The sequence below is a fragment of the Microcaecilia unicolor genome, chromosome 8 (assembly GCF_901765095.1).
Source record: "Microcaecilia unicolor chromosome 8, aMicUni1.1, whole genome shotgun sequence".
In the NCBI taxonomy this organism is placed as follows: Eukaryota; Metazoa; Chordata; class Amphibia; order Gymnophiona; family Siphonopidae; genus Microcaecilia; species Microcaecilia unicolor.
Window position 1 is genome coordinate 11096983 of NC_044038.1, and position 21081 is coordinate 11118063.

The 21081-nt window shown below is 43.7% G+C and overlaps 1 protein-coding gene across 1 annotated transcript in view; it reads left to right on the forward strand.

Annotated features, from left to right (window-relative positions):
• Positions 1 to 3978: 3978 nt before the first annotated feature.
• Positions 3979 to 21081, forward strand: part of LOC115475370 (ATP-sensitive inward rectifier potassium channel 12) — a 50306-nt gene continuing 33203 nt past the window's right edge. Inside the window, exon 1 of the mRNA XM_030211025.1 lies at positions 3979 to 4067. The gene's annotated coding sequence lies outside the window, so the exon portion shown is untranslated. The remainder of the gene's footprint in view (positions 4068 to 21081) is intronic.

Consider the following 21081-nt stretch of genomic DNA (forward strand, 5'->3'; position numbering starts at 1 on the left):
GCAGTAGTACCTCTTGCTTCTGCTATTTGTCATTTCTGACCCGAAGAAGAAGGCATTGCCTTTCAAAACTAGTCAAAACAATTTGTAGAAAGTTAGTCCAATAAAAGGTAATACCTTATCCTCTTTTGTTGTTCTGTTTTGTTTATATTCATTACCATTAAAGGTGGGCTAATGCGGCTACTGCACTATTTTATCCAGTATAAACCTGAAAGCAGGACCAGTGTACAAAGAAAGAGAAGACAAACCCTGTCAATCCTGTGATGGAGTTGGAGATAAGCAATTCCTATTACAGGACTGAAGTGAAAGTTAAAGGAAAACAACAATAAAACAGCAGCTTACAAAGCACCTGGGTAGAGGAGAAATGCAGGTGCAGGCAAACGTAAGAACATAATAGCCATACTGGGTCAGACCAATGGTCCATCTAGCCCAGCATCCTGCTTCCAACACTGGCCAATCCAGGTCACAAGTACCTGGAAGAATCTCAAAGAGTAGCAAGATTCCGGAACCCCAAAACGTAGCAAGATTCCGGAACCCCAAAAAGTAGCAAGATTCCGGAACCCCAGAGAGTAGCAAGGTTCCAGAACCCCAAAGAGTAGCAAGATTCTGGAACCCCAGAGAGTAGCAGGATTCCAGAACCCCAAAAAGTAGCAAGATTCCGGAACCCCAGAGAGTAGCAAGGTTCCAGAACCCCAAAGAGTAGCAAGATTCCGGAACCCCAAAGAGTAGCAAGATTCCATGCTACCAATCTCGGGGCAAGCAGTGGCGTCCACCATGTCCATCTCAAAAACAGGCTGTGAACTTTTCCTCCAGGAACTTGTCCAAACCTCCTTTAAACCCAGATTTTCTAACCACTGACACCACACCATCTGGCAATTGGCAATGAGTTCCGGAGCTCAACTATTCATTGAGTGAAAAAATATTTCCTCCTGTTCATTTTAAAAGTATTTCCATTTTACTTCCGTAAGTGTCCCCTGGTCTTTGTAGTTTTTGAAAAAGTAAAAAAAAAATCGATTCACTTCTACTCGTTCTACACCACTCAGGATTTCGTAGACCTCTATCATTTCCCTGGGCAAGTCACTTAACCCTCCATTGCCCCAGGTACAAATAAGTACCTGTATATACTACTATCCACCTTATAATTGAAAGAGAAAAACGCCTAGATTTCGACCCAAATCGGGAGATAGACGTTTATCTCATAAAAACGAATAAATCGGTATAATGGAAAGCCGATTTTGGACGTTTTCAACTGCACTCCATCGCGGAAGTGTACAAAGTTGACAGGGGCATGTCAGAGGCGTGGCGAAGGTGGAACTGGGGCGTGGTTATCGGCCGAGGAGAGATGGGCGCCTTTCGCCGATAATGGAAAAAAAGTATGCATTTGTAGCTAGAATTTAGGGCACTTTTCCTGGACCCTGTTTTTTCACGAATAAGGCCCAAAAAAGTGCCCTAAATGACCAGATTACCACCCGAGGGAATCGGGGATGACCTCCCCTGACTCCCCCAGTGGTCACTAACCCCTTCCCACCACAAAAAATGATGTTTCACAACTTTTTATTTTCACCCTCAAATGTCATACCCACCTCCCTGGCAGCAGTATGCAGGTCCCTGGAGCAGTTGTTAGGGGGTGCAGTGGACTTCAGGCAGGTGGACCCAGGCCCATCCCCACCCCTACCTGTTACAATTGTGCTGCTTAATGCTTAGTCGTCCAACCCCCCCAAACCCACTGTACCCACTGTACCCATCCCTTAGGGCTATAGTAATGGTGTAGACTTGTGGGCAGTGGGTTTTGAGGGGGATTTGGGGGGCTCAACACACAAGGGAAGGGTGCTATGCACCTGGGAGCTCTTTTACCTTTTTTTTTGTTTTTGTAAAAGTGCCCCCTAGGGTGCCTGGTTGGTGTCCTGGCATGTGAGGGGGACCAGTGCACTACGAATCCTGGCCCCTCCCACGAACAAATGCCTTGGATTTATTCGTTTTTGAGCCGGGCGCTTTCATTTTCCATTATCGCTGAAAAACAAAAACGCCCAGCTCACAAATTGTCGAATAAAACATGGACATCTATTTTTTTCCAAAATACGGTTCGGTTCGCCCCTTCACGGACCCGTTCTCGGAGATAAACGCCCATGGAGATAGATGTTTTCGTTCAATTATGCCCCTCCATGTAAACCGCTTTGAATGTAGTTTGCAAAAACCACAGAAAGGCAGTATATCAAGTCCCCTTTCCCTTGCCCTCCTCAGCCTTCCAAGCTGAAGAGCCCTAACCTCATATGGAAGGAGTTCCATCCCCTTAAATCATTTTGGTCGCCCTTCTTTGAACCTTTTCTAATACTGTCTATATTTTTTAAGATAAGGCACCAGAATTGCACACAGTACTCAAGGTGTGGTCGCACCACGGAGCCATACAGAGGCATTGAAATATTTTTCCTCTTATTTTTCATCCCTTTCTGAAGAATTCCTAGCATCCCATTTGCTTTTTTTTTTGCCACACACTAGATAGAAGATTTCAGCCTATTGCCCACTCTGACACCTAGATCTTTTTCTTGGGTGCTGATTCCTAGGGTGCATGAAAGAACTATAGGATAGTATCCTATCAGACAATGAATATGATACAGACGTTCAAATATTTGAAAGGTATTAATCCGTAAATGAACCTTTTCCGGAGATGCGAAGGCGGTAGAACGAGAGGACATGAAATGAGATTGAAGGGGGGCAGACTCAAGAAAAATGTCAGGAAGTATTTTTTCACAGAGAGAGTAGTGGATGCTTGGAATGCCTTCCCGCGGGAGGTGGTGGAAATGAAAACGGTAACGGAATTCAAACATGCGTGGGATAAGCATAAAGGAATCCTGTGCCGAAGGAATGGATCCTCAGGAGCTTAGTCGAGATAGGGAGGCGGGGCTGGTGGTTGGGAGGCGGGGATAGTGCTGGGCAGACTTATAGGGTCTGTGCCAGAGTCAGTGGTGGGAGGCGGGGCTGGTGGTTGGGAGGCGGGGATAGTGCTGGGCAGACTTATACAGTTTGTGCCAGAGCCTGTGGTGGGAGGCGGGACTGGTGGTTGGGAGGCGGGGATAGTGCTGGGCAGACTTATTCAGTCTGTGCCAGAGCCGGTGGCGGGAGGCGGGACTGGTGGTTGGGAGGCGGGGATAGTGCTGGGCAGGCTTATACGATCTGTGCCCTGAAGAGCACAGGTACAAATCAAAATAGGGTATACACAAAAAGTAGCAAATATGAGTTTATCTTGTTGGGCAGACTGGATGGACCGTGCAGGTCTTTTTCTGCCGTCATCTACTATGTTACTATGGAGCAAATAACGTGAGAAGGGACAGAGAAAAGGAAAAGTGATCAGACCCAGAAGGAAAAGTTCCAGGCAAAGAGGAACGTAAAGAAAATGAAAGTTCAAATGAGGTTATCCAAGAGCTAGAAAAAAAGGGGGAGATGAAATCGTGGACAGAGGGGGGAGGGGAGTGGTGCAAATCCCCGAGAAAGTGCTGATGCGGAGTTTTGCTGCCCTTTAGCTGCTGTTCCTGGGCAACAGCGGTAGGAGGGAGTGGAGGGTTGTGAGATGAGATCCTCTCTCTGTCTCTCTCTTACCCCCCCGCGGGTGTCTCTTGCTTTCCTTGTCAAAGCCGGCAAAAAGCATCGGCAGAGCAGAGACGGGATCAGATCAGAAAGTGAAGGGAGCGCTGAAAGGCAAGTGCTGCATCCCCGGATCCCACCCCCCAGCCAGCGGGACCAGAGCTCAAGGCAAGGCGATCGGATGACCCTGCAGTGGGGAAGGGTCCCTGTGACCCCCCACCCAGCCGGAGATGAAAGAGTCTGGGGGCTCAACTCGCCTTAGATTACGCTCCGGTCTTGTTTTCAGTCGACAAAATTAAGCGGCGCTATTTTGGAGAATCAGAGGGTGGATTGGGTTTTTTTTGGGGGGGTGGGTGGGTGGGGGTGGGGGCTGGAGGGATCTACCTCTGCAGCTGGAATGGAGTTTTGTGCTTGGTGGGACAGGATGGAAGATCTGCGGTTTCCCACTTACTAACTGCTCGGGAGAAAGGAACTGCGCGCAGTGAGAGAAGGTAAGACGCAGAGCAGTGGACAACTAACCAAGCCACGGGCTACCACCTGCCAATTTCCCTTCTTGGTGGGTCAGATCAGAGATTGTGGCCACTGAAGATACTTCATTCTTTTAGGTAAAATCTTTGGGAACCCCCCCCCCCCCCCAATAAAAACTGCAAGGCTACCTATATGGAGCGGGACAGAAAGGAGGTCCTGGGTTTTCTCCTTCAGTTCTAGATCTGGTCTGAGAATGTGAAATGTCTGTTCGGCAGTGTCTCCCCCCCCCCCCCCCCCCCCACACACACAATCCGGAATTCAGTGGCTGAAATGTGTCCTTATTTCATTCCACAGGTGCTCCTGGAAAGAGCCGGCCTGGGTTTGGGGGTAACTTCACGTTTTTCGGTCACATTGCATGGCACAGTTAAAAACCTCATTCTGTATTGGTTTCCTTACTAATTAATTCTAGGGCAGAAAAATATTTCTGGCTGGGGATCTTTTTTTTTTTCATGCTCAGATCCAATTATATACTTCCAATTAGCAGCTCTACTTTAAGCGAACAAAGGTTTTTGTAAAAAGAAAAAAAAACCCTCTACCCTTTTTATTTATTTATTATTACTGTTGAATAAAACAAACAAAAAAACTTCAGACAGGAAATGTATATAGAACATTTGTCCTCTGCAACTGGCTGGTTGGTTATCTTGGGAGCTCTTGTGATTTACTTCCCGATCTGGCCCATCTCTGAGGATTGTATCTCTAATCCGGCTTCAGCCCTTTTTTTACATTTCGTGAAAAATAGACGTTCACAATGAATCTTCTTTACAGGGTCAGGAGGCTGAAAGAGCCCCTCAACACCCAGTCGGTTCTCTGTATCAATTCACTTCGTGCCCTTTCTGGAAAACATTAAAAACATGGCCACGTTTTCCAAACTCCAGGTGGGGAAAACAGATTGAATTATTTATTGGGATTTATTAAACTGCCTTTATGGAAAAAGTGCTGCGAAGTGCCAGAGTGAGCATTAAGCGGCCCTCCCCTCCCCCACCCCCAGACCTGTGCTGTATATTGGAATTTAGTGAGGCCTTTGGAAATGATAAAATGAAATATGATGATAATAATGGAAACTGATGTTAGCAGATGGGTTTTGCCCTCAGGGTCCTCACCAGACAGGGGATAATGGGGACAGATACAGACATGCACTATAGGTTTCCCTCCCTTCACTTGCAAGGTAATGGATGCAGTATGTTTTTTGTTACATTTGTACCCCGTGCTTTCCCACTCATAGCGGGTTCAATGCCGGAACGCGCTGCTGCGCAACTTAAAAACGATCTTTGAGCTAACTAACTTCCGTAAACTACTGAAGACCCATCTCTTTAACAAGGCATATCACAAAGATCAACAAATGTGAACTCCTATACATATATCCGGAACTGTCTTACAATATTTGCTTGTTAAACTACTACCATGTTTTATCATTATCATGCTACCCAAGATTCTTCTGTAATACTAAATGTATATTTTCTTATGTATTTCCACTATCCATGATGTATTGTAAGCCACATTGAGCCTGCAAAGAGGTGGGAAAATGTGGGATACAAATGCAATAAATAAATATTCAGGTACTTATTTGTACCTGGGGCAATGGAGGGTTAAGTGACTTGCCCAGAGTCACAAGGAGCTGCAGTGGGAATTGAACCCAGTTCCCCAGGATCAAAGTCAGCTGCACTAACCACTAGGCTACTCCTCCACTCATTCCACCAATAAGAGCCAACCTCATCTGTGATGTCACAATGGCTTGATTGCCCAATACTTGGCTCACTTCTGATATTGTGATGTCATAAGGGAAAGGGAGAAAGGGAACTGGGACGAGGTTTTTGCAACTACAGGTATATACAGGTACTTATTTTATACCTGGGGCAGCGGAGGGTTAAGTGACTTGCCCAGAGTCCCAAGGAGCTGCAGTGGGAATTGAACTCAGTTCCCCAGGATCAAAGTCCACTGCACTAACCACTAGGCTACTCCTCCACTGGAGCTGATACTGTGATGTCATAATGCCTCATTCCACCAATGCCTGAGCCAACCTCATCAGTGATGTCACAATGGCTTGATTGCCTGATACTTGGCTCACTTCTGATATTGTGATGTCATAAATGAAAGGGAAATGGGACTTGATATACTGCCTTTCTGTGGTTATAATCAAAGCAGTTTACATAGTATATACAGGTATTTATTTTGTACCTGGGGCAATGGAGGGTTAAGTGACTTGCCCAGAGTCACAGGGAACTGCCCTGTGCCTGCAGTGGGAATCAAACCCAGTTCCCCAGGACCAAAGTCCACCACACTAACCACTAGGCCACACCTCCATGTCGAACAATAGGACAGTTACTGGGTGACTAACACATGATCAATTTAAATGTCTCCTAACCTGTTATGTAAAATACATAAATGCAGTTTACAGAAAGCTATAACCCTATATGCAAAACAGGTGGGGCAAGAAATCCTTAAATATTTATAGATCTTCAAGACACCAGTGAAAATCAAACAGCAGCAATGTTTAAAATATAGTTCTTTGGAAGTTTTGTCAAAGGAGAGACTTCAGAGAAATGTACCACTATTTGCCTTAATACAGTAAGTTTGTGTTGCAGCAGGTAAATGTCCTTTCATTTGCCTCCACGTTTTTTCCCCCTTAGGACAGTGTTTTTCACACATGTTAAGTTCTCGGTTTTGTTCTGAAGCGCTTCTAAGAAGCTTTTCACATGCAACAGACCCTTTGACGTATATCACACGATCATAAGAAAAGATAATATTTAGATTCTGAATCTGAGCACAAGTACAGGCGACTGACAAAGGGGAAGTTTGGTGTAGTTTTAAGTACTCACTTTTCCAAATGGGAGCTCAAGGCGACTTACAATCAGGTGCAGCAGGGTAGTTCCCGGAAACGCTTGCTACCGCTTTTACCTGTCGTCATCTGATGGGGATTAAAGACCAACTAGGCCATCCAATCTGCTGCTTATCTACCACCACAAACTGCCAAATCAACACCAGCTTCTCCCCACCCAACACCTAGAAATAAAAACCCAAGCAAGCAAGTTTTTACTGGATAAACCTAATGTATCTGTGACTAGATTTCCAGGAGCCCTGCTCCCCCGTTCAACTCTTTACATGAAGGTGCAGTGCAGTCTATAAGTTACCTGTGTCCCGACAGCACCTTTCTTCCTCTTTCTCCGCTGCTATGATATGGTGAAAACTTTCAACTAGGCTAGTGTTAAATCATCTTTATTGAGAGCATAAAGGACAATTAACTATGTACTAAGACATTAAGGCAATCACAATTTAACAAAGCCATTTTTGTGACTTCACATACCCCTGAAAATTATGCTGCATCCTGAATCTCCCTCCTTCCCAACCCAATCTCATTACGTTCCCCCAAAACTGTTCTGTATCAAGATCAAAACAAATTGAGAAGTGCACTAGAAAGCCACATTATTAAAGAAGATCCCAAAACTAAGGTGGTTAAGGCGGTTAGCTTAGCAGAGTTTAAGAAAGGTTTGGCCGGCTTCCTGAAGGATCTGTATTAAATAAATATAGCAAGACAATGACATAGGAGTTTGGTGAGTAGGAGGTGAATAGAATGGGATGGAACGGGAAGCTTGGGCCCACCACAGTGAGTCTGTGGAGAGGGGAAAAATGCCTTTTGCTTCTGTAACTCCCTCTGTAGGCCAGAAGAGGCACTGAAATCTAGTCTGGAAGGAGAAGAGGGATGTACACAGACTAAAATATCTCAGGTCCTTTGGCTTCCCCCCCCCCCCCCCCCCCCCAGTTTTTGAGAATGTTGTCAGTACGTTTTACACCATTGTTTTAATAACATTTTTAATATGCTATTTAACTTTTTAATGTGCAAATGTGTGAATTCAGTTTTGCATGCAGAAAAATGTTAAGGCATGCTAATGAATCAAAGGAGGGCTAATGAATGCACATGGCCTTCGAAGGTGATCAGGGTTCCAGCGTTGCTATCAGGGGTTGATGGAGCAAAAAAAAAACAAAACGGTGACAAGCAGATGTTATGTAAAAGCATCTGATGCTGCAAAAACAGTATGAGAATTTTAAAAAGCGTGTGATAAATACCAAGGATCCCTTAATGGCGTGAGAGTTGTGGGGCAGGCCCAAAATAACAGTCAGAAGATTATACTGTGCTTCCAAGAAGGCACGTGGGAAGGATTAACATCGCACGGAGGGACAGTTAGAAGCTTAAACAGGCTGGCATGGGGGTAAGAGTTACACTCAAAAACGTTGCTGAGCAGACCAGATGGATCATTTTCTACTGTTATTTGCTATGTTGGAAAGGTCATCTGTTTGCAACTATTATCAGTAAGAAGGCGGAGGAGTGGCCTAATGGTTAGTGCAGCAGCCTCTGATCCTGGAGACCTGGGCTCACCTTCCACGGCAGCTCCTTGAGACTCTGGGCATTGCCCCAGGTACAAATAAATACCTGCATATACTATTTAAACTGCTTTGAATGTAGTAGCAAAAACCACAGAAAGGCAGTATATCAAGTTCCATTTCCTTTTCCCTATTTGAGATTCTACATGAAATGTTGCTAGTGGAGGAGTAGCCTAGTGGTTAGTGTAGCAGGCCTTGATCCTGGTGAACTGGGTTCAATTCCCACTGCAGCTCCATTGTCCCAGGTACAAATAAGTACCTGTATATACTATGTAAACTGCATTGAATGTAGTTGCAAAAATCACCCTATATCAAGTCGCATTTCCCTTTCCCTAGTTGAGATTCTACATGGAATGTTGCTAGTGGAGGAGTAGCCTAGTGGTTAGTGCAGTGGACTTTGATCCTGGGGAACTGAGTTCAATTCCCACTGCAGCTCCTTTTGACTCTGGGCAAGTCACTTAACCCTCCATTGCCCTGGTACAAAATAAGTACCTGAATATATGTAAACTGCTTTGAATGTAGTTGCAAAAACCTCAGAAAGGCAGTACATCAAGTCCCATTTCCCTTTCCCTTATGACATCACAATATCAGAAGTGAGCCTATTGGGCAATCAAGCCATTGTGACATCACTGATGAGGTTGGCTCTTATTGGTGGCATGAGTGGAGGAGTAGCCTAGTGGTTAGTGCAGTGGACTTTGATCCTGGGGAACTGAGTTCAATTCCCACTGCAGCTCCTTTTGACTCTGGGCAAGTCACTTAACCCTCCATTGCCCCTGGTACAAAATAAGTACCTGAATATATGTAAACTGCTTTGAATGTAGTTGCAAAAACCTCAGAAAGGCAGTACATCAAGTCCCATTTCCCTTTCCCTTATGACATCACAATATCAGAAGTGAGCCTATTGGGCAATCAAGCCATTGTGACATCACTGATGAGGTTGGCTCTTATTGGTGGAATGAGTGGAGGAGTAGCCTAGTGGTTAGTGCAGTGAACTTTGATCCTGGGGAACTGAGTTTGATTCCCACTGCAGCTCCTTTTGACTCTGGGCAAGTCACTTAACCCTCCATTGCCCCAGGTACAACAAACAAGTACCTGTACATAACATGAATGTAGTTACAAAAACCACAGAAAGGTGGTATATCAAATCCCTTTCCCATTCCCTTTCTCAAAGTCATGTATAATGGTCATGCTGGTTTTAGTAAAAAAGAATCCAGTCTAAGCAATAGTGGACTTCAGACAGTGGTCCCAGCTGTCTTGGCAGCCTCTCCGTGTCCCTCTAAGAGTTCTCTGATGATCCTGGAGCCCATTGAGTCTGATACAAAACCGGAAAGAAGATTTGAAATACCAGATCACCCCTCTACAGTTTGCTGAGGTTCATTTCTAAGTCCTGATGTACATATGGGCTCTTTTTCCCTTCCCTTCCCCCGCAGTGCAGAAATGTCTGCAATGGCACATATTTGGGGAGAATAGACAGGAGGACACCAAAGACTGGGGAGTGGGGGTGGGGGTGGAAAGAAGAGCACTTGGTCTTTTGGACTGTGCTGAAGCATCAGAATTTGATATGAGGATGAGGAAGGAATTATTACTAATGACATCATTCCCTATAGCTGCGAGGCTTTTGTCCTCATAGTGCTCTGGTGACCTACCTGTCCTTTCTGTGGCACTGTTCTTGTATAAACAATGACTCCAGGGGAATATTGCCTAAGATTAGAGTACTAAACCTTTAAACCAATTTATACCAAAGTACTCTAAAAATGTATTGAATGAGATATTTTAATGTGCTAATACATGTACATATAATGTCAGGAAGTATTTTTTCACGGAGAGAGTGGTAGATACTTGGAATGCCCTCCCACGGGAGGTGGTGGAAATGAAAACGGTAACGGAATTCAAACATGCGTGGGATAAACATAAAGGAATCCTGTTCAGAAGGAATGGATCCTCAGGAGCTTAGCCGAGATTGGGTGGCAGAGCCGGTGGTGGGAAGCGGGGATAGTGCTAGGCAGACTTATACGGTCTGTGCCAGAGCTGGTGGTGGAAGGCGGGACTGGTAGTTGGGAGGCGGGGATAGTGCTGGGCAGACTTATACGGTCTGTGCCAGAGCCGGTGGTTGGGAGGCGGGGATAGTGCTAGGCAGACGTATACGGTCTGTGCCAGAGCTGGTGGTTGGGAGGCGGGACTGGTAGTTGGGAGGCGGGGATAGTGCTGGGCAGACTTATACGGTCTGTGCCAGAGCCGGTAGTGGGAGGTGGGGCTGGTGGTTGGGGGGCAGGGATAGTGCTGGGCAGACTTATACGGTCTGTGCCAGAGCCGGTGGTTGGGAGGCGGGGATAGTGCTAGGCAGACTTATACGGTCTGTGCCAGAGCTGGTGGTTGGGAGGCGGGACTGGTAGTTGGGAGGCGGGGATAGTGCTGGGCAGACTTATACGGTCTGTGCCAGAGCCGGTAGTGGGAGGTGGGGCTGGTGGTTGGGGGGCAGGGATAGTGCTGGGCATACTTATACGGTCTGTGCCCTGAAAAAGACAGATACAAATCAAGGTAAGGTATACTCAAAAAATGGCACATGTGAGTTATCTTGTTGGGCAGACTGGATGGACCGTGCAGGACTTTTTCTGTCGTCATCTACTATGTTACTATAATAACATTTTCAAATTGAATTTGCCAAGCTCACTCATTCAGCCATCCTGCCGCACAAACACACTGCCACACTACTTTCCAACTTTGAATTCAACTTCAAAAACCATCGTCAAGTGAATACACATTATTATGACACCAAATAGATTGCTCTCCCTACATATAAATGAACCCCAAAGGGCATCATATACAGAGTCCGCTCCCCGAAGGGGTATTACTCCGTTTAAATAGTTTTTCTAATCTGCAAGTGAGAGTCCATCTGATACCAAATCAAAAGTTCACGGTGACTTGACTTCCAGTCGTCTATGGATAGAAGTCGTCCACAAAAAACTGAATTCAAACAGGGGTGCTTCCAAATCTTTATCCGTGTCAGGCAGTTCAATTAGACTGAAGGTGAAGCTCCGTCCAAATTCAGCTAGCAAGCATGAATATCTAATGCCGGTTCCTCAGTGCGAGACCGCATTTCGGTACTCCTTCATCAGGAGGAACATATTTCTCGAAACCTTCGAGATTGTTGTCTAAGCGGGGTCTCCCAGGCACCGCCCCTAAACGTTTTTGAGTAGTCAGGAATGTTGTATGCGTGTAGGAATGATAGCAGCAGGTTTGCATCTTTATTTGGGTTTGCCTCAAACCTTTTCAGGTGTAGCGCTATCTAAGCATATGATAATGTAGTTCATTCAGTGGTTAGTGGCTCTTTTTCCGTTACATCCTTCTGCTGCTCAGAGAATATCCAGCCTCGGTTTTCTTCCCAGGCCAGTAGCAGGGTTAGTCTGAACAAACTTCTGATAAGGCCAAGAGAAGTGCTGAGTGACTGGGCTGAGAGACCCTGGAGAGCTGATCCCGGAGTAAAGGAGATGTGAACCAGAAAATGAAATAAATGTCACGGCAAAGAAAGCACGCTGTGTGATGTGAAGCGTGTCTGTGCCCAGGACACTTGAGGAAGGGTTCGCAGTACACGTGCACAGTTTTTTGTGTGTGTGTGTGTATGTGTGTTTCAGGACGGGCAGCCAGAAAATGTTCGTTTTGTATCATTTCTGGGAATGCTCATTTTATTTGTTTTCATTTGCCACGAGAGCAACGCTGTTGAGGACGTACTCTTTTGAAAATGTAACGCACATGAAGTGGTTTGCGTATGCAGAATGGTTGATCAGCAAACAGAGAAGCAGACCAGCAGGGTCCTAATTTTCATGTTGTTTCTACTCATTTTCATCACAGGCAACGACATGGGATATGTCGCTGACATTTCCCTTATCACTACAGTGTAACATAGTAAGTGACGGCAGATAGAGACCTGAAACGGTCCATCCAGTCTGCCCCACAGTCGAACTCGTTAACAATTCATGATTAAACGAACAGTGAATGTGATGTAAAATACTTGCTAAGACAAATATAGATATAGGATGTGGAAATGTATAATCTTTAGATACTATCACTCATATTAATTTCCACTACTTAAAGAATTAGAGGTATTCAACCATAGCATCGTTCTGCATTTAAGAAGGAAAAAAAAGGCCTCACAGAGCTCCTAGATTATAGTTATCTATCGGAGCTGAAACGGATCTATACGGATCTATACAGTTATTTACTATGTTGGAAAGGTCATCTGTTTGCAACTATTATCAGTAAGAAGGCGGAGGAGTGGCCTAATGGTTAGTGCAGCAGCCTCTGATCCTGGATACCTGGGCTCACCTTCCACGGCAGCTCCTTGTGACTCTGGGCATTGCCCCAGATACAAATAAATACCTGCATATAGTATTCAAACTGCTTTGAATGTAGTTGCAAAAACCACAGAAAGGCAGTATATCAAGTTCCATTTCCTTTTCCCTATTTGAGATTCTACATGGAATGTTGCTAGTGGAGGAGTAGCCTAGTGGTTAGTGCAGCTGACTTTGATTCTGGGGAACTGGGTTCAATTCCCACTGCAGCTCCTTGTGACTCTGGGCAAGTCACTTAACCCTCAATTGCCCCAGGTACCAATGGAGTGGAGGAGTGGCCTAGTGGTTAGGGTGGTGGACTTTGGTCCTGGGGAACTGAGTTTGATTCTCACTTCAGGCACAGGCAGCTCCTTGTGACTCTGGGCAAGTCACTTAACCCTCCATTGCCCCATGTTAGCCGCATTGAGCCTGCCATGAGTGGGAAAGCGCGAGATACAAATGTAACAAAAAAAAAAATAAGTACCTGTATATACTGTGTAAACTGCTTTGACTGTAGCTGCAAGGCAGTATATCAAGTCCCTATTTCCCTTTCCCTATTTGAGATTCTACATGGAACATTGCTAGTGGAGGAGTAGCCTAGTGGTTAGTACAGCAGATTTTGATCCTGGGGAACCAGGTTCAATTCCCACTGCAGATCCATTGTCCTAGGTACAAATAAGTACCTGTATATACTACGTAAACTGCATTGATCGTAGTTGCAAAAATCACCCTATATCAAGTCCCATTTCCCTTTCCATATTTGAGATTCTACATGGAACATTGCTAGTGGAGGAGTAGCCTAGTGGTTAGTGCAGCAGCCTCTGATCCTGGAGACCTGGGCTCACCTTCCACGGCAGCTCCTTGAGACTCTGGGCATTGCCCCAGGTACAAATAAATACCTGCCTATACCATTTAAACCACTTTGAATGTAGTTGCAAAAACCATTGGCCAAAAACCTTCAAAAATGTGTGGTATTCTAATCTCCTTCACACAATAATCTCCATGTCTGGATTATTAAAGATTTCTGTCTCATTATGGTGCTCAAACGAGCTACTCAACAAGGTGGTACAGTGAATATGTATGGTTCAAACTAACACTTATCTTTTGAAACTGCTTGCACTAGGAAAGTCAATGATTCCAACTCGCTCCTTCTCTCCCCTCGCCCCAAGCCAGCGTTTCGTCTCGCTGCGTCAGGGTCTTGGTGGCGGGACTGCTTTGGAACCGAGTATTCACGCTGCACGAATTGTGCCTGAGACATAGACCATAGAAGTCCGTCCGGCTCTGTTCTTACTTTCCAACTCCTGGTGTTGCCGTCAAAGCCCGCTCCAGTCTGTCTGTCTTGCCATTTGCAGGGCACAGAAAGTACAAGTCTGCCCAGCACTGCCCTCGGGTTCCAGTCACTGAAGTTGCTGTCTAAGCCCTTTCTAGCCTATCCTAAACCGGATTGCCATATACGGGACATAGACCATACAGGTCTGCCCAGCGCTGGCCCTCGTTCATCACAGCCGGGGTTGCCATCTAAATGCCACTCAACACGTCCACACCTATGCAGCCATTTAAGTTTAGGTTTTTTATACCATCTATTTTCTAATTAGAGATCCTCTGTGTTCGTCCCACGCCATTTTGCATTCTGTCACTGTTTTTTGTCCCTACTGCCTCCCTCGGGAGGGCATTCCAGGCATCGTCCACCCTCTCTGTGAAAAAGAATTTCCCGAAATCTACTATCCCACAACCTCAATTCAAGGGCGACTAAAATGATAGCGGGGATGGGACGACTTCCCTATGAAGAAAGACTAAGGAGGCTAGGGCTATACAGCTTGGAGAAGAGACGGCTGAGGGGAGACATGATAGAGGTATATAAAATAATGAGTGGAGTGGAACAGGTGGATGTGAAGCGTCTGTTCACGCTTTCCAAAAATACTAGGACTAGGGGGCATGCGATGAAACTACAGTGTAGTAAATTTAAAACAAATCGGAGAAAAGTTTTCTTCACCCAACGTGTAATTAAACTCTGGAATTCGTTGCCGGAGAAAGTGGTGAAGGCGGTTAGCTTAGCAGAGTTTAAAAAGGGGTTGGCCGGATTCCTAAAGGACAAGTCCATAAATCGCTACTAAACGGACTTGGAAAAATCCAAAATTCCAGGAATAACATGTATAGAATGTTTGTACGTTTGGGAAGCTTGCCAGGTGCCCTTGGCCTGGATTGGCCGCTGTCGTGGACAGGATGCTGGGCTCGATGGACCCTTGGTCTTTTCCCAGTGTGGCATTACTTATGTACTTATGTCCTCTACTTGGCTCACTTTTATTACATAGAGCAGTGATTTAACCTATTGTGATGTCATAGTGGCTCATTCCACCAATAAGAGCCAACCTCATTAGTGATGTCACAATGGCTTGATTGTATAGAATGTTTGTACGTTTGGGAAGCTTGCCAGGTGCCCTTGGCCTGGATTGGCCGCTGTTGTGGACAGGATGCTGGGCTCGATGGACCCTTGGTCTTTTCCCAGTGTGGCATTACTTATGTACTTATGTCCTCTAGTTTTACCATTTCCTCTTCTCTGGACAAGAGTTGTTTCTAAATTAATACAAATAAATGCCCCTCCCTACTATTCAGAATGTGCATCATTTTAAACAAATAGGTATATACAGTACGCAAAACTGAACACACATTTTATTTATTTTATTTATTTGTTGCATTTGTATCCCACATTATCCCACCTATTTGCAGGCCCAATGTGGCTTACATTGTACCGTAATGGCGATCGCCAATTCCGGATCAAGAAATGCATAGTGGTATAAAGTATAGTTCGAACAAAAAAAACAGCACCACGGGCCTTTAAAAATGGAACACAGTTCTTTAATGAATGAGCCTTGACAAAAAGACCCGACACGGGCCGTGTTTCGGTGACTAGCACCTGCGTCAGGGGTCTACATAGAATACAAAACATAGAAATAATATATTTTAAACATTTTTTTAACATATAATGAATAAAACCAAAGATTAATATTTAGACTCATCAAGCATACATATATAAGCCTATATAAACACCTAAAGCATTTAATATTTTAACATTGCATTTAATATTTTAACATTCTCATATATTATTATATAGTAATTTGAAAATAAATGGATAATTAATCAAAACAAAAATGGTAACTCACCACAGTGATGACGTGGAAAACTTGGGGAATAACTCGAATATATTCCTCTACAATATATTATTCCTTACTTTTGGACAAAACTTTTTTTCATATATTAATATTATATGTTTAAAACGCTTATATTAATTATTTATAATATATTTTATAAAAAGGTCATATTATATAATACTGGCTATAACCAAATTTCATATTCATAAAAGCTTAAACTAACAGAGAGGTCAAAAATATTTTTTTTAAAACATTTTAAAATGTACAATAAATTTCAAACATTACACTGATAATATTATAAACCTTCAAAAACATTCAAATCAGCACAGAAATGAATAAATATATACATCTTCAAATATAAAAAAGCCAAAACTATAATATCTAGTGGCATTACTTGATCTTAATTTTTAAAAAAACATTTTGTCACTATTCAAAACGCCATTTACATAATTGATTGCAATTGGCAGATAACAAGATGAATAACAAATTCAAAAGTATTTTATTCATTGACTAAAGTAGCATTAGCAGTTACAGATAAAATTGGTATATAGCAAAACAAGTGTACCCAGAGCTCCAAACAATAAATAAGTGAATAAAAGCCCTGTTAACCTTTTATCACTATTCAAGGCTCATTCATTAAAGAACTATGTTCCATTTTTAAAGGACCGTGGTGCTGTTTTTTTTGTTTGGACTTTAGTTTGTACTTCGTTCCCTCTCTTTTGTTATATAAAGTATAGTTCGTACATGATAAAGTAAATTAAGCAGTCAAGTGTACAAGTAATTTCCGTGGAAGAAATCAAGTGGTATTGCGTTAAAGCTCAGTAGTTGACAGTGTAGGTGAAGTAGTCAGGTATTGAAAAGTGAGTCTGTATATGTGATATGAATATTTTTCTGAATGAACATAATAACATAAGTGTTGCCCTACTGGGACAGACCAAAAGTCCATCAAGCCCAGTATCCTGTTTCCCAACACTGGCCAATCCAGGCCACAAGTACCTGTCAAGATCCCAGAACAGTTAAATAGATTTTATGCTGCTTATCCCAGAAATAAGCAGTGGATTCTCCCAATTCCATCTTAATAATGGCTCTCCTCTGCTCATATCCAGCAGATCGCCAAGACCTGTCGTTTCTTTCTTTACAACATCCGTAAAATCCCTCATCCACACCCTTGTCACCTCTCGTTTAGACTACTGCAATCTGCTTCTTGCTGGCCTCCCACTTAGTCACCTCTCCCCTCTCCAATCAGTTCAAAACTCTGCTACCCGTCTCATCTTCCGCCAGGGTCGCTTTACTCATACTACCCCTCTCCTCAAGACCCTTCACTGGCTCCCTATCCCATGCACTCCGCTCCATGGATAAATCCTTCTTATCTGTTCCCTTCTCCACTACTGCCAACTCCAGACTTCGCACCTTCTGTCTCGCTGCACCCTACGCCTGGAATAAACTTCCTGAGCCCCATCCTTGGCCACCTTTAAATCTAGACTGAAAGCCCACCTCTTTAACATTGCTTTTGACTCGTAACCACTTGTAACCACTCGCCTCCACCTACCCTCCTCTCCTCCTTCCTGTACACATTAATTGATTTGATTACTTTATTTTTTGTCTATTAGATTGTAAGCTCTTTGAGCAGGGACTGTCTTTCTTCTATGTTTGTGCAGCGCTGCGTACGCCTTGTAGCGCTATAGAAATGCTAAATAGTAGTAGTAGTAGTAGTGGCTTATGGACCTTTCTTTTAGGAAATTGTCCAAATCTTTTTTTTAAACCCCACTAAGCTAACTGCTTTTACCACTGTGTTTAATATACTTTTGGAGTCTATATGTGGAATGTGTGGGCTTGTGTGAGCTGCTTTCCACACTCTGTTTCTACATTCTCTATCACATCATATGACCCTGAGACCTTTGTCCAAAGATGTGGCACTCACTGATCAGGATGTACCGAGGGTCGTCTCCTATTTTATGCCTGAGTGAGGGCAAAAGGATTTGTGATCAAAGTTAAATTTAGATATGAGACGTCTCAGAGTGCATCTTTCCCTTTTAAATATGGTAACAAACCTTCCTTATAGTAGAGGGAGCCTTTCATGACCAGGAAACCGTCTGTAATTCCACACAGAGAAGGGACAAGATCTCAAGAGCAGGGGAGTGTCTGAGAGGAGTTTCATAAAGAGCTGTGCAATGAGGTATTTGTTCAAAACTACGACAAGGCAGGGTAGCAAATGTACTAAACAATAAAGCTTTCATCACTCAGAGCACATGTCTCAAGACATCCTTCTGTAATAATCCTATAGCACAGGCTTGGATTGACTAAGCATTACGCTGAACTTTGACCTCTGGCTGGCTCATTTGTCTCTGTGTATGCCTAGGTTATATCTTGCACTGCAGTAGTAGTAATGTGATAAGAAATTTGGACCTGTGAAGAGGCAAAGGCGAGTTAACAGAGTTAAGAGTATTCCCACCTCTGAATAAAAGCTGAGGTCCATCCTATAACATATAAAAATTATAGAGAATTGTTTCATTGAAAATTGTTTTATTAAAAATTGTGCTCTGAGTGATGAAAACTTTAATGTTTAGTACATTTGCTATACTGCCTTGTCGTACTTATCATTTCTATAGCGCTACAAGATGTACGCAGCGCTGTACACTTGAACATGAAGAGACAGTCCCTGCTCGACAGAGCTTACAATCTAATTAGGACAAACAGGACAAACAAGAGATAAGGGAATATTAAAGTGAGGATGATAAAATAAGGGTTCTGAACAAGTGAATAAGGGTTAGGAGTTAAAAGCAGCATCAGAAAGGTGGGCTTTTAGCTTAGATTTGAAGACGGCCAGAGATGGAGCTTGACGTACCGGCTCAGGAAGTCTATTCCAGGCATATGGTGCAGCAAAATCTTATGGTCTACGCGCACCCAATGTGCACCAAAATGGAGTTACTGGCTAACTACCACGTAGCTCTTGTGGTAATTTCATTTTTGGTGCACATCTGATACCTGCGTCTGACAAACATTTTTTATTTTCGGGCATGCATAACAGATGTGCCCCAAGTGGCATTTGGCGTATGTAGGTCATTACCGCCCGGTTACCGTGTGAGTCTTTACCGCTAGGTCAATGGCTGGTGGTAAGGTCTCAGACCCAAAATGGACATGCGGCAATTTTCATTTTGCTACACATCCATTTTTGGCAAAAATTTTTAAAAGGGGCCTTTTTTACAGGCGCGCTAAAAAATGGATCGGCATGTGCCCAAAACCTGCGTCTACACTACCGCAAGCCATTTTTCAGTGTGCCTTTGTAAAAGGACCCCTCAATCTTTTAATGCCCATGTTTCTGCTGTTATCACGAAGGGATTCTATTGGTTGCGTCACCTTTGAGCTGTTAGGCAAATCTTGGATTTCACTTCACTCCACATTTTAATACAAGCTTTAGTCATTTCACGTCGTGACTGTTGTAACTGTCTTCTGTGGAATCTCTTCTGCTATGCTTCCTAGACTGTAAACTCTGCATAATTCAGCAGCTAGGTTCTTATGTAAGGCACTTAAATATGACCATATCACTTCTCTTTTTCTTCAATTGTTTTGCCCACAACCTGAACTGAGGTTCTTTGTTGTAATGTTTGAGGTTGTGAGTATGGCGCGAGACATGAATTGTGTGCTGCCTCCCTATGTTTTCTGGTGTGCAATTAGTAAATCAAATTAAAACAAAAGCAAAAGCACACAATTGCATATTCACTTGGTAGAAGATATAATAACAAACAAGTGTTAGGTTTGCAAGGCTAGAAAGGGGAAAAAGTAGTGAAAGGAGAATCCTAGACAGCAGGAGCCCAGGAGCTTAACCAGAAGCAAAATCTGGCTACAACGGTGTAAATTTTGATGGAGAGAGATCTGCGCTTCTTGCATCCCTGGAACTTCACTCGCTCTGGTTATCGCCACCCTCTCCTCACAGAAGTCACAGGCGAGGCTGCTCTGAAATGATCTGTTGCTTTTTCTGTAGTTAATTATAGAGATTGGTGTCACAATTAGCAAATAGGCAGAATCATCCCAGATGTGAAATGGTGCTGAGGGATTTGCCAGAGTTTGCGGTTACGCTAGCAGAAAATGAAGGGTCAGAGGAAAGGGTTGAGTTGTCATTTCCTGGACCTGCTTTAGTGGTTATCAACCCCCCCCTCCACCCCCCATCCTGAAAGATCACCTGACCAGTCAGGTTATTATTATTATTTATTGCATTTGTATCCCACATTTTCCCACCTCTTTGCAGGCTCAATGTGGCTTACAATACATCATGAATGGTGACAACATGAGAAAACATACATTTGGTATTACAGAAGGATTTTGGGTAACATGATAATAAAAACATGATAGTATTTTAACAAGCAAATATTGTAAGACAGTTCTGGATATATGTATAGGAGTTCACATTTGTTACTCTTTGTGGCATGCCTTGTTAAAGAGATGGGTCTTCAGTAGTTTGTGGAAGTTTGTTCATAGATCGTTTTTAAGTTGCGCGGAAGCGCGTTCCAGAATTGTGTGCTCAGGTAAGAGAATGTTGACGCATGCATTAGTTTGTATTTTAGACCTTTACAGTTAGGGAAATGAAGATTAAGGAATGTGCGGGATGATTTTTTAGCATTCCTGGGTGGTAAGTGTATCAGGTCTGACATATAAGCTGGGGCATCTCCGTGAATGATTTTGTGAACTAAGGCACATATTTTGAACGTGATGTGTTCTTTAAGTGGGAGCCAGTGTAGCTTTTCTCGTAGGGGTTTCTCACTTTCATATTTTGTTTTACGGAATATGAGTCTGGCTGCCGTGTTCTGAGCTGTCTGACGTTTCTTGATTATTTGCTCTTTGCAACCAGCGTAGAGTGCGTTGCAGTAGTCTAGATGACCAAGTACCATTGATTGTACCAGGTTGCGGAAGACGGTCCTTGGGAAGAAAGGCTTTCAGGCTGTCCACAGCAAATATGCATGAATTTATCTGTGTCCAATGGATGCAGTGCATGTCAGTACAGCTCATGCACAGCCCGAGAATCGGACCGGCTCTGTGGACCCTGAGGACCAGGATGAGAAGCTGCCCAATTTGGTTCAAAGTTTGTCCTTTGTGTGCAACTATTTTCTTTTGTTAAAAACTTGAAT